The sequence below is a fragment of the Cavia porcellus genome, unplaced genomic scaffold (assembly GCF_034190915.1).
Source record: "Cavia porcellus strain 051 isolate PalLab524CR breed Dunkin Hartley unplaced genomic scaffold, mCavPor4.1 scaffold_10, whole genome shotgun sequence".
Taxonomy (NCBI): Eukaryota; Metazoa; Chordata; class Mammalia; order Rodentia; family Caviidae; genus Cavia; species Cavia porcellus.
The window spans coordinates 59,916,542-59,929,544 of record NW_026947493.1 but is presented as its reverse complement, the minus strand read 5'-3'; the positions used below and the strand labels follow the sequence as shown (position 1 = coordinate 59,929,544).

General features: G+C 38.1%; 1 pseudogene; it reads right to left on the bottom strand.

Moving 5' to 3' along the window:
* Positions 1 to 548: 548 nt before the first annotated feature.
* LOC100719749 (solute carrier family 7 member 12-like) lies at positions 549 to 5,838 on the bottom strand (annotated as a pseudogene).
* Positions 5,839 to 13,003: the final 7,165 nt, after the last annotated feature.

Below are 13,003 nucleotides of genomic sequence, written 5' to 3'. Positions count from 1 at the left end.
GCATGACTAGTACGAAATGAGAAATTTCAAGTCCCATCTTGGAGACTGAATAACAAGTGTTGCTATTTTGACATTATTTTAGGCAAGAGTAGAGTGGAAATATGTTATTTTATCTGAGCTTGGTATTTTTCATGTAGTGAGCAATTTTAAGATTTTCATGCCTCTGTGTATTTGAAGCATGTGTCATAATTAGGATGTGTTTTGGTTGTGTCCACTGTGAGTTTGTGTGCTATAAACTTGATCTTCAGCATACTAGGAAATGTACTGAAATCATTAAGAGATGGTCCTTGCACAAGTAGATGTGAAGGTATGGACAGCTATTTTGAAGAAAACAAGAGACATTCTGGTAGCCATTGTTGATTTCCTATTGTCTGGTTTTGAAGACTGTCTTCCTCTACTGTTTCTTCTCTCTCTGTTTAGTTCTTGCTCTCTCACATTATTGTACTCTAAGTGCTTATCTGTTGTATAGTATTGAGACAAGAATTTTTCCTTGCATTCTTTGTAAAGCTCAAAACATGTACACATTATTTTATATGATGGTAGGTATATCAAACAAATCTATTTATAAAGGTATGCCCATTTATGCTAAATAAATAGATGTGATTATTTCCCCCTTGTTCCAAAACAATCATATCTGAAGAAATGATTTCTTTTGGTGTCAAGAAGAGTACATTAGCCAATAAATATAACACAGTGATGATGGACAAGGCAAAAACCAAAGATCTGGGAATTGTCTCACCAGGATTTTTTGCTTCTTCTAAGAAATATAAAGAAATTAAGCAGAGCAGCACATATTGTTTAAATTTTCAGAGTTCTTTCTAATAAAAAGATGAGTAGTATATTATTGCAGAGTCATTGTTCTCTCATCTTTCTGGGATGGTTCTGCTTTGGTCCACAATATAGAAGCTTGTGTTTTCCATGATATTTAGTAAAAGCACATTTTCCAAAGTTTCAGTGATAATGTTTAGGAGAGAGACATTTGATTCTTCTACTTATAAATTTGTAGAACTTATATCAGAGTAGGAGTAATGTTTAGGAGAGAGACATTTGATTCTTCTACTTATAAATTTGTAGAACTTATATCAGAGTAGGAGTTTTTCTGCCACTAGAGAAACCTTAGAATATTTTTAGAAGTGTACTGCAGCAGAATATGCTCTCCCTACCCAGTATACTTCAGCTGTCCAGGTGACTGTTCCTGTTGTAGTTCTGGTTGTTTCTGTTTCTTAGAAATGGCTGGTCACTGTGACGCAAAGCTGGTTACTATGATGCATATTGTAGGAACCAAACAAAGACAGCTAAGTATTTTACCTTTGCTGTCTTTGCTTACCATAAAAGTCTTTTCGTACCTTTGATGCCTGACATTTTGATGGACAATTGATTCCCAGTGCCTGTCCAATGTTAAATAAATCTGCCTCCAAATCTGTTGGGAGCCATTGAAACTGGAAATTGACCACATGTGCAAGGCAAGGGCATGGCCATTCCAAGAACAAAGAATACCTGGGCAGCCACATGAAGAAGCTGCTTCAGCCCAGAGAACACCTGGCCCAAGACAATCCAAACAGTGGGTTGCCAGGACAACAGGGTGTCATGTGACACTAACATGTTAAAATATATAAATAAACACTCCTATGGAGAGGAGGCAGTTCCTTTCCTCCTATCCAGAGAGAAAGGATTCCACCTGATCTCGGCTTTGTCTCATCTTTATTTTCTCATCCTCTTGCAAGTCCTTCATCCAAGGAACCGCAAGAGCCGTATGGGGGGGCACCACAAATCCTGGGTGTTGTTTGAGTGCTTCTGTTTGCTTTTGTATCTGAGGTGTCATCCAAGAAGACTGACCTCTTTGGTCACTGGTTGTGGCCCTCATGGACACAGCAGGGACTTCATGGACATAGCAGGGACCTCTCCAGATCCCAGTGAGAAAGCATGCCATTGAGATTTCTTATGTCCCCACAGAGGTCTGGAGGAGGGTTCTTGGCTAGCTGCTCAGTGGCTCACATCAATTCTAAAAGGGAGGAGGATATGATCTGGTCTGATCATTGGTTAAGATAAGAGCTCCCCTACCCTGGGGCATGCCAGTTAGTCTGAGAGTCCTGCTCAGTTCAAGCAGAAGGAGAGATTGATTATTTCTTGTTAATCAGGATTTCTTGCAAGGGAAGGGATTGAATGTTTAATTTCTGAGTCTCTACTGAATGAATGTGTGAATGACTGAAACAGCCAGCATATAAGCCTGGTCATAGTGACTGATTGGGCCCTCACTTGTGGTTCTGTGGCAGTTAACATATGGCATAGTGGATGCCTGTACCCTCCTTAGCTAAGCTGTACCGAAATTCCTGAGAGAAGTGTGGCCAGGTGGGCATCTGAATGATATCTCTCCTTTGCTCTCTTTTTCTGAGAGGTACCCACCCTTTGTCTGTAGCATCATCATTCTAAAGTACATGACACACACACAGGGAGCCAGAAATTGGAATTAATCAGTACAGAGTTAAAATGAAATTAGACTGTTATTTCCTGCGTATGAAGAAAAAAATAGATCTATTTTTTCCTGAGAATTTCCCCTTGTGTATTTGTTGGCTGCTACAGTTACTGGCAACATCTATTGCTTTATTCCTTGCTTTCAATCATCTATTTCCAGCCAATTTAATGGGTTCCGGCTAGCCATTGGTTGCATTCGGCCACAGGGGCTGCCCCTTCAGAGCTTTCTGCTTCGTAGATAAACAATACACCTATCTTGGTCAGATGTTGTCATGTAAGGCCTGCTCAAGATGACTGTCAGCAATTCCTTATCACTGTGTTCAATACAGAAATGCTGTTACATTTTGACTGAGGAAAAATTGAACTGTCACCTCTGATAAATGAGTTGCCATGGACTTTCCAAAGGTCACCCTGCCTAGAAGCATAAAATTACTCAAGCACTTCTCAAAGATATAAAAAGGGGAACAAAAAGCCCATCAATTTATCAAAAGTTACCATTGCCCCCCAGAAGCCTGATAAAGCCCTTACCAATATACAAGTTACAAGGGTTATGGATGTTAAAAATACAATGGAAGATTGATATGGTTAACCTTATCCTCTTAGAGATGTAAAACAAATAGGTGGGACTGATAATCATATTACGGAGCTTTTGTTCGGCCATAGAGCAGAATGGTTTGTAGGGTCACTTTTTTGAATGTCATTCTAAATACTTTAATTCTATAACCTAAACAGCCATATCGAAGAAGACAATTTGTAACTTATCAACTGGCAATTTCTTACCTTTTGTTTGTCTGTAATTTAGTATTATTTTTCTACCCTTTTTTTCTTTAATCTCCATGTATTTTTTTTTTCGTTTCCTTTTCTTTAAATAAAAAAAAAAAAAAGAAAAAAAATACAATGGAAGAAAACTCTCTGCCCTCAAAAGTCCCCTCTGTCATAAAAAGGTTACCATTGTCAGGGCAGCTGGTACTCTTGCCCCTCACCAGACTTACAGCCTGGGAGGACATCTTACCAAACATGAATTCCTGTCATCAAGCCAGTCAGCCTCTCTCTCCTTTAACCCTGCACTTTCCCTGAGAGAAAGATGATGCCTGTATTGGCGTGAGTCAGATCTCCAAAATCCTGAAATTTTGAAAACTGGCCTCCCAGAGGTATGGGCCAAAGGGTTACCTCTGGACCTGATCATCAACTATGCTCCCATATCCTGTCATGGGAGCACACAGGCATCTAGCCTAAGCCATCTCCTAAGCCACCTAAAACTGGAATCCTGATACAATGTCAGTCACCTTGGAATACTTCCCTCCTCCAGGCGAGGAAGCTCTGCTGAGATTCTTGGCCAGTACATGGCCTCTGTGCCATCAACTCTGCCACCAGCACTCTGCACTCAGCAGTTTCTGAGTGTTTTACCCTCTTAGGTTTCCTTCCCACTGATGTTGCCTGGTGCACCTGCCTGGAACTAAAGAATTGTACTTTCTCAAAGAAAATGTATGAATCATGAAAAGGACCCACATCAAGCTATTGACTGTGGTTAGTTCTGGATAGGGGGCTAGATTTTGTGATAACAGTAAAATGGAGCAAAAATCTTAAATATGTGATAGTAATTTTATTTAATAGATAATTATATGAATGTTGTTCTTCATATGAGTAATGCTTAACTCAAAGTGCCTCAAAATGCTAGAATCAAATGCCACAATATCTAGGAGTAAAAAGAATCCCTATGGTGTTTGAAAAACATACAATTCCAATGTTTCATATGGGGGCCTAACCTGAAGAACACTAAATTCTACATAGTCTATGTGAATGACTATTTATGGCAGCTTAATGATGACCATGTAATAAAGAGCATTTTAAATTTCACTCCAGAAAGCAAATAATTTGACTTAACATCCCCATCTCTTCTGGATAAAGCTTTATATAAGCTACATGTTTTTAGAAATGGATTTACTTGCAATGCTGATCAAAGTAATGAATCCCATATAGGAATAGAATCCTTGGAGAATGGCTTCTGCAATTTGCCAGGCATCAGAAGTCCAACATCCAAAGCATTCTCAAATCTGGACAAGTTCTCCTTTTTCCCATTCACTAACAGCTTGATCCCTGTTAGGGAAATGAAACAGAGAATAGACATCTTCATCAAAGAACTGACAGTTTGAAACCAGGACACTGTTTTCTAACCTTCCCTTGAGTATTCAGATGTCCCAAAGACCACAAAATGGCCAAAGCTAGGCATTTCTTTGGCAGCATGGAGGTGAGCACCCAGCATAGAAAGGCTGAATTAGACAGCTAGCTACCAGCAAGCTTTGTGTAGCCAGTGCTACGATATAAGCAAAAACTTTGATCCAAAGTTTAAGAAAAGCAACAGAGGATCCAAAAGATATTTTAAGGAAATAGTAAGATGCTGCACTTCCAGGGAAGGCAGTCCCCATCTCCACAAGACAAAGAGCATTGACCATTTTCAGTATGCCACAAACTTCCCAAATACTCAGGGAGACAGGAATGTTCAGTAAAGAGTATTTCGTTTTTTTTTTTCCCCTCCCGGTGCCATGGATTGAATTTATAACCTTGCGCTAGCCAGACAGGTGCTTATGCTGCTAAGCTAAATTTCCAGCCCAGTGAGGACTATTTCAGAACCCCCTTAGGAGATGCATATATTTCTCCCCCATATGGCACTAAATAAGAAAATGTTTCCATGTAAGAATTCTGTTGTTCCTGAGAATTACATGCTTTTGCTTTTTTGTATTTTTCTAATCCCAAAAATAAGCTTGCAACTTCACATGGGTTTCTTTTATAGCTTCCTCTGCACTTTAGTTAGTCTCCCCTAGACATGATACCCTATCACTATTAACCCATCTAATCCTTATTCAAGTTATCTATTATTTAATTTAACTTGGCTTTAAGAATGATTAACTGGGATTTTTTCTTATTTTGTGTTTTCTACCAAAAAGCCAGAGTTAAAATATTTCACATGTAACTTATTATTGATTTAAAATCATAGATGGTAGTAAACAAGTTAGTTAGTTACCGCTAATTCGGAAAGTAAGGTCCAGGAATTTTGGGAGAGCGAAGTCTCTTTTGGAGTTAGATCACTGTTACTGTACCTAAGTCTACGTTTAATCCTCCAGAGCCACCACACAAAGAACATGGTTATGGAAAGCAGATCAGGTTGATTAAAGAACTGGGTCTCTGAAAGGATGAAGGAGCCTTGCATCTGTGAGAAAGATCTTAGGGAACACAGGGATGGGCTAGGACTTGTAGAGGGAAATAAAGATGTGCATGGACAATGGGCAGGAAGGCTGCATACCAGCCAGGTTCTCTTCGTTCCATGAGGGCCCCTCCCTCTTGTCCTGGCACCGCTGATGGAAACATGGTGACCTACTGTGACTTCCTGGGACTTGTTCCTGTGTCCTTTAGATAAACATTACTTTTCTGCAAGTTAAATGTGATAGCATTTAACACATTTTGGTTTAGCTGTCACGCAGGACTAAAGAATAAGGAAGGATGTTAGAAATTCTGATGTTAACTGAAGGTCACCAGGTGTTCTCATTTCTGTAAATGTAAACTAACATTACTGAAGCCTAAGTATCTTAATTATTTGCATGAACTATTAGAATTTAGAATACTGTGCAAAAGGGAGGGAAGTTATTCTGGTAGATGTAATTTTAGAGGATAGACCACTGCTACAATACTGTTGTTATTGAGCTGTGAAGTATTACTGTGTAGATTTGTACCAAGAGACATAACTGTAGCTTATTGGAAAATAAAGTAAACTTTGGATTGGATTGGAGAAAGATTTTAATTTTACTTTACAATGCAGTGGAGATGAATTTTTGGACATGGCATTGTTTTCATAATGACATTTTCTATTAGCACGTTTGTAATTCATGCAGTTTACAATTAAGTTGGGGAGTAGTGACATGTACATATTACAGCTTTTTTTTTCTTATTATGCCTTTTCCTTTCCCTCTTTGGGTTCTCCTATCTCCTTTTTATACTTACTGATATTTGTCTTAGCTATGTTATGGCATATGGTTTTTACATTAATTAAGTTTATTAGGTTCCCATACATGACACATTTTTGTTTCTCTTATTTCCTCTTCCTCTCTTCATCCCTTACCCTTGTACTCTTGCACCATTTGCAAGAGATCCATCCTTTTCTTCTTTTCTATCTGTAAGAGAAAGGGTTAAGATAATGAAATTTGGCAAAACGAAGGTGTTCACTGAAGTGACCTTGCCTGCTGCCTTTCTGTAGAGAGGCTGTTTTTTTCAGAAAAGAATGTGTAGAGATAACTGTTACCGCTGGTAGCACTGAATGTTTCAGGCTTGAGCTGAGGCTGGGGATGATCCTTCCAGGCACACAGGCCTGTTGGCACCAAGCCACCTTTAGGTGAGCTCTGTATTCACAACTGGAAAGACTCAGATGGTGCACGGGCCCTGGTGCTCTTTATGGTATCTTGAAGGGAATTCTTCCCTCCATTTCTCTGGGTGCTTTTCCTGTCATCGATGTAGTATTATAATCTTGCTTTCGTCTTTGTTCTTTGCTCTCTGATAAATACTTGAAACATATCTACCATTAGAGTGGTTTTCTCGGTTGTTAAAGATCTGAACTTTAAACTTATGGGGCCATGTAAACATGACTCCTTGCCACCACATTATCCATTTTTATAATTGTCTTAGTTTGAACTTTGCCTTACTGAAGTGAGAAATAGCATATACTATTTAAGATTGTGTGTCTGCTTTCTTTTACTTAATATATTTTCCAAGTGCATCCATTTTCCTACAAATATCTCAAATGTGTCATTCTTTATAGCTCAGCAGCATTCCATTTTATGTAAATATCACATTTTCTTTTTCTAGTTATCTGTTGATGTGGTATACAGGCTGCTTGCAAGATGTAACTATTACAAACTGTGCTGCTATAAAAATTGGTGTAATTATTGCTGTAGTAATAATTTGGATGATAGCTGGGTTATATAACATTTCTAATTTCAATTCTTTGAGAAATCTCCGTAGTGATTTCCATAATGGTTGTACGAGTTTATATTCCTACCAACAATGCAGAGGGTTCCTTTGATACTACAGCCACACTAGCGTTTATTATTGTTTAATTTCCTAATGATTGCCATTCTTTCTGGAGTAATATGGAATTAGAGTTGTTTTAATTTGCATTTCTCTTGTGACAAAAGATGTTGAATGCTTTTCATATATTTGTTGATCATTTGTAATTCTTCCTCTGTAGAGTGTCTGTTCATTTCTCTAGACTATTTTTCCAATAGGTCTTTAAATTTAGGTGCTTTTAAATTTTTTAATTAATTAAGTTTGTTGGTGCATTTTAGGTATAAATAATGATGATACTCACCATAGGGAATTTGAACCTGGACATGATATAACTTGATTATTTTTTTCTCCCATAGCCCTACCCTTCCTTCAATGCTGTTTCCCCTTCCTTATTTACAAAATACCAATTTTCCCCTTTTTTCTCACTTTTTTCTTTTCTTTTCCCCCTCTCTAGTTCCCCTTTCCATTTGAACATTTTTTCCTGTTAACAATATCTATTATGCATAATGTCTTTATTTATACTTTTGATTTCTCACACCTGAGGAATCATGTGATATTAACATTTGTGAATGATTTACTTCACTTAAGATTGTGTTCTCAGGGTGCATCCATTTACCTAGAAATGTCTCAAATTTATCCTCCTTTATGGCTGAGCATTATTCCATTGTATGAAAAAATCCACATCTTCTTTATCCATTCATTGTTTGAATGGCATTCGGGCTGTTTCCACTATTTAGCTGTCACAGATTGTGCTGCTATAAACATGAGTGTGCATACACTGCTATGGTATGATGCTTTTAATTCTTTTGAGAAGATACCAAGAAGGAGAATAGCTGAGTGGAATGGAATCTCTATTCCTAGATTTTTGAGGACATTTAACATTAATTTTCACAGTGGTTGCACCAGTCTGCTATCCTACCAACAGAGGACAAGTGTTCCTTTTTCCCCACAGCCCTTCAAGCATTTGCTATTGATTGATTTCTTGGTAATAGCCATTGTTTTGGGAGTACATTGGAATCTCAGGCTTGTTTTAATTTGCATTTCCCAGATGACCAGTGCTATTGAATATTTTCTCATATATTTATTTGCCATTTGTACTTCTTCATCAAGGAGTATCTGTTCAATTTTTATGCCCTTTTTTTGGATTGGTCTTTAAATTCAGGGAAAGTATGATTTTTTATTCCTTTATATATTCTGAATACTAGTCCTTTGTCTGAGGAACAGCTGGTAAAAAATGCTTTCCCACATTGTAAGTTGTCTCCATTTGATTATCTTACTGTGAAAAGCTTTTTAATAATATAAGATGCCAGGTATTGATTCTTTCTGATGATTCCTGTGCAAATGGGGTTTTGTTCATAAAGACTGAATACCTCAATGAATTCAAGAGTTCTACCTATTCTGTCTCCTAGAAGATTTAGAAGTTCTGTTTTAAGATTTATCTTTGATCCACTTAGATTTATATTTAGTGTATGGTGAAGGTTAAGGGTCTAGCGTTAATCTTTAGGGAATAGGAAGCCAGTTTTCCCACTAATATTTATTAAAAAGGCTTTCTTCCAGTGAAAGTGTTTGCCTTCTTAATCAAAGATATGGGGCTAAGTCTGGAATTGTTTTTACATCGTCTAATCTGTTTCACTGATCCTTAGGTTAGTTTTACTTTGGACAAAACCATGCTGCTTTTATAACAGTAGCTTTGTGGTATAATTTAAAGTTTTTTTTTCTTTCTGTAGGTTGTGTCTTCACTTTGAGGTTGCCATTGCTGTCAGAAGCATTTTAATTTGATGTGATCCCATTTTGTGATTCTTGGTATTACTTCTTATACAATCAGAGTATCGTTCTACTCTTGAATCTTTAAGAGTTTTATTATTTTGCTATTCGGCAGTTTAAATGTTTCTATTCTACTGTTAATTTCTTTGATCCATTTTGATGTTAGTTCATTGCATGGTGTGAGATAATAGAAAAGGGCTGAATGTTTGAGTCTAAGTCTGCTGGCAGTTGGAGAGCTGACTGGGTGGAGTCCTGCTGTGAGGCTGGTGGTGCTTTAGGCTCCTGCAACCCAGAGCCAGCTTTGGCCTGAGTTGCCGAGGACTGGTGGTTCCCATGAGTGCCTTGTGCTCTCTGATGGCACTTCTCTTGCCCAGCACTGTTCTGGGCACAGTTTGCCACCTCAGTCTTTCAGCGTAAACAAAGACACAGCCTTCCTGGAGCATCACTTCTTAATGTGAGCCTGAGGAAGGATCACATATCCAAAACAATTGAAATTCTTCTTTTACTAGTCTTTATTTGATTGTATTATTTTTTTTCATTTTTTATTTTAGTTGTACTTTTAAGAGAGTTTTTTCCTCTGCCATTTCTCCCTTATATACGGTTAGTCTCATATTTAGCCCATTATTTTATACTATTTTTTATTAGAGTGTCTGTTAGTGCTTTGCTTACTCTTACTTTTTTCTCTACCCCTAATGTAGTTTACAGAGTGTAAAGGAATTCTCCCCTGTTCATGTCTACCCCCTCCTACTTTTACATGTATATCATTACCTGACCTCTTTCTCTTATGTTTTACTCATTCTCAATTTTACTTTTTTATCCACTTCACCTTTACAGTTGTTTCCCTTAATCTTTTTTCTCTAGTGTTGATATCAGTTATAGAATAGTCACTCAATTTTCAACTATCACCACCAATTTTGTACACAGCTCTCCCTGTTGTCCTTTTGAAATAGCAACATATCATTGGCATTGATAGGACCCTTTGCTCCCTTCCTTACCTTCTTTTCCATACCACACAGCAGAAGATTTAAATTTTGTCTTTTTTTACTTCTCTACTTTTTCCTGCTTTGGCATTACTCAAATCCCCAACCTCCTGGGCTTTAGATAATACATTCTACAACACTGTGGTTGAATTATGCTTTTCACTAGTACGGGGGACACAACTATTACATTTAATGTATATTAATAGTTGACCAAACCTTAGTTTGCTGTACTGATCACACTATATAGTGGATTTCTTCTTCAGGTTAGAAGAAGATCCAAACCAGTGCCTTATGGTACACTCACTGCCTGGTCTCCCAGGCCCTACTTTGAAATCTGGTGGAAGCTTCCATGAATCAGTATTCTTGCTTTTTTCCTGTTTATAATACTTATACCATAAAAACTATGCCACTCTGCCACTCCTAGGAGTGGCATGGTCCATGGTTGCCAAAAACTTTAAGTGCCTGGATTATTGATGGCAGAGAAACAATTCCTTAGGAGATCACGTTTGAACAGTATATGCCAGGGCTCTTTTCTCAAGGCAAAATCTATCAAATGAGTGTACAGTTTACCTATTAAGCCCTAGTCAGATGATTCTCCCATTTGATTTGTGAAAATCCCTTAAGATATCTTTCCTACTAATTCTTTATGAATTATTTGGTTTCTTTTCAATGATATTAACCTGCCCAGTGACTGCACCCTTGTAGGCTGAACTCCTTTCCTGGCCAAAGTGCAAGATTTTCAAATCTGCTTTGCTTCTCATTTTTGATTATCCCTGTAAATCTAGTAAAACCGCCAGCAGTATTCATCCCACCACCTGAGTGCTGTGTCTGCCTTGCCATATCCTGTACTAGAAAAAGTAGTCTATCACCTTTAAACTCTTTCTCCTCCAAACTCTCCAGGCATCTTCAAAAACGAGACAAATGTATAGCCAGAATTTAACATGAAGGGCTCTAGACAGATTCTCAGTACTTCCCTCATTCTCTTTAGTAACTGCGAGAGCACTATCTTTACTGTCTGCAGTCTGTAGTCCTCTCTTCTGCTTTCCTCCCTTCTCCTTCCTTCCTGTCCCCTCTCCACTCCTCTGCCCTCCCCTCCTTCCTTCTCTGCTCACTGTATTCCACAGGTTGGACTGTGTTCCTGTGCTACACACTTCTACCATCCTGTTTCTGGTCCCAGAACAAGCCAAGCATGAGGTGAGATCAGTGAAATCCTGATACAAAATAAACTTCTCTTTTAATTGGTCGTGTTGGGAATTTTGTCAGAGATAGATGATTATTAAAAAATTGCTATTGTTGTGGGACCATTGTTATGACTATATCTATCTATGGGATTCAGAATTTGTTGGAGCTATTTTATGGAATGAGTTTGGAAAATTTGGAAAAGTGAGCCAGAGAAGCCTTAGACTTGTTACAAGCAGAACTTTATGGTTGATACCGATACTCCTGAATTGCTGAATGTTCATTAGAATGTGGACATAAAAAGCAAGGTAATGGAATTTAAATTGAGAAAGAGGACTCTGTTGATAGCTGGACAAGAAGCCATTTGACAAAGAATTTGTCTATACTCTGTACATGTACCATGAGTGTATATGAGGATGAATTGAAAGGTGCCAAACTAACTAATCTGGCATAGGAAATTTCAAGGCAGCCCCACATTCAGGCTGTGGTAATGGTAGTCCCAGTTGCTTTTAGACACAATTAAGGTGAAAATCAGATTAAAATGCAGAGCCAAAATACATGAAGATTGTGTTGCTTGAGCAGAAAATGAAATGCATATGAATTGAGGGAAAAAAAGAGTGTGTATCCAAAAAATTAGGGCCACTAATATGAAGTATAGTACTTTGCACTGGGACATCCTCCACCAAGAAGTAAAAAAGAAAGATGCCTTGATAGCATCTCAGAAACTGATCTGCCCTGGCACAGATTAAGTGTGTATAAAAGGACAAATGGTTTTCAAAGGCTTTTCCTTATCTTGAAACTTAAGGCCAGCTAGGGAAGTGTATGCCAAGTTGAGCCATCCAGGCACTCAGCAGCCAGTACAGCTAGGCCCAGTTGGGCTGGCTACCACTTGAGTTGATGGCAGACCTTAAAATAATTCATGCCGCAGATTTTGTAATCATGTATAAAGGAAGATTTGTGGAGATTTCAGAGGAAAGCCTTGAAGGAGAGACAATGATTCCTGAAGAAGGTAATGCATAAGGCTGTGAGAATGAAACCCAAATTGTAGTGTAGGCTGTGGGAACATGGAGATGGTAGTAATGTGTAAGGAGGAAAATCACAGACAATGAGCAGAGCCTGCAAAGAGGGCAACATGAAACACTTCCAGATGTGTGACTTTAATAGTTTTTTGGGGATCATATCTCATCACTACGTGTTCTGGATGGTGAAAAATAGAACTATCACATTTACCATGTAGCTTCCTGGGGGTTGGTCTTGCTTTGGTACAGCTTCTTGTTATTCCAGTTTTCTTCCCATTTGGAATGACTATTTAACTTGCACCATGGGTATTGGAGATATTTCACTTTATTTTGAGTTTTTTTTTGAGGGGGGGTCCTAGTCATGAGTTTTCCTTGGGGCTTGGAGGAGACTTCGGACTTTGAGTTTTGAGCTGTGCTGGTATTGTTGAAATTCTGACAACTCATCAAGATAAACTAAAGACATTTTGCATAATGAGATGTGTGTAAGACTTTTCAATGTCAGGGGAGAATGTAGTTGTTTAGATGAAAAATATC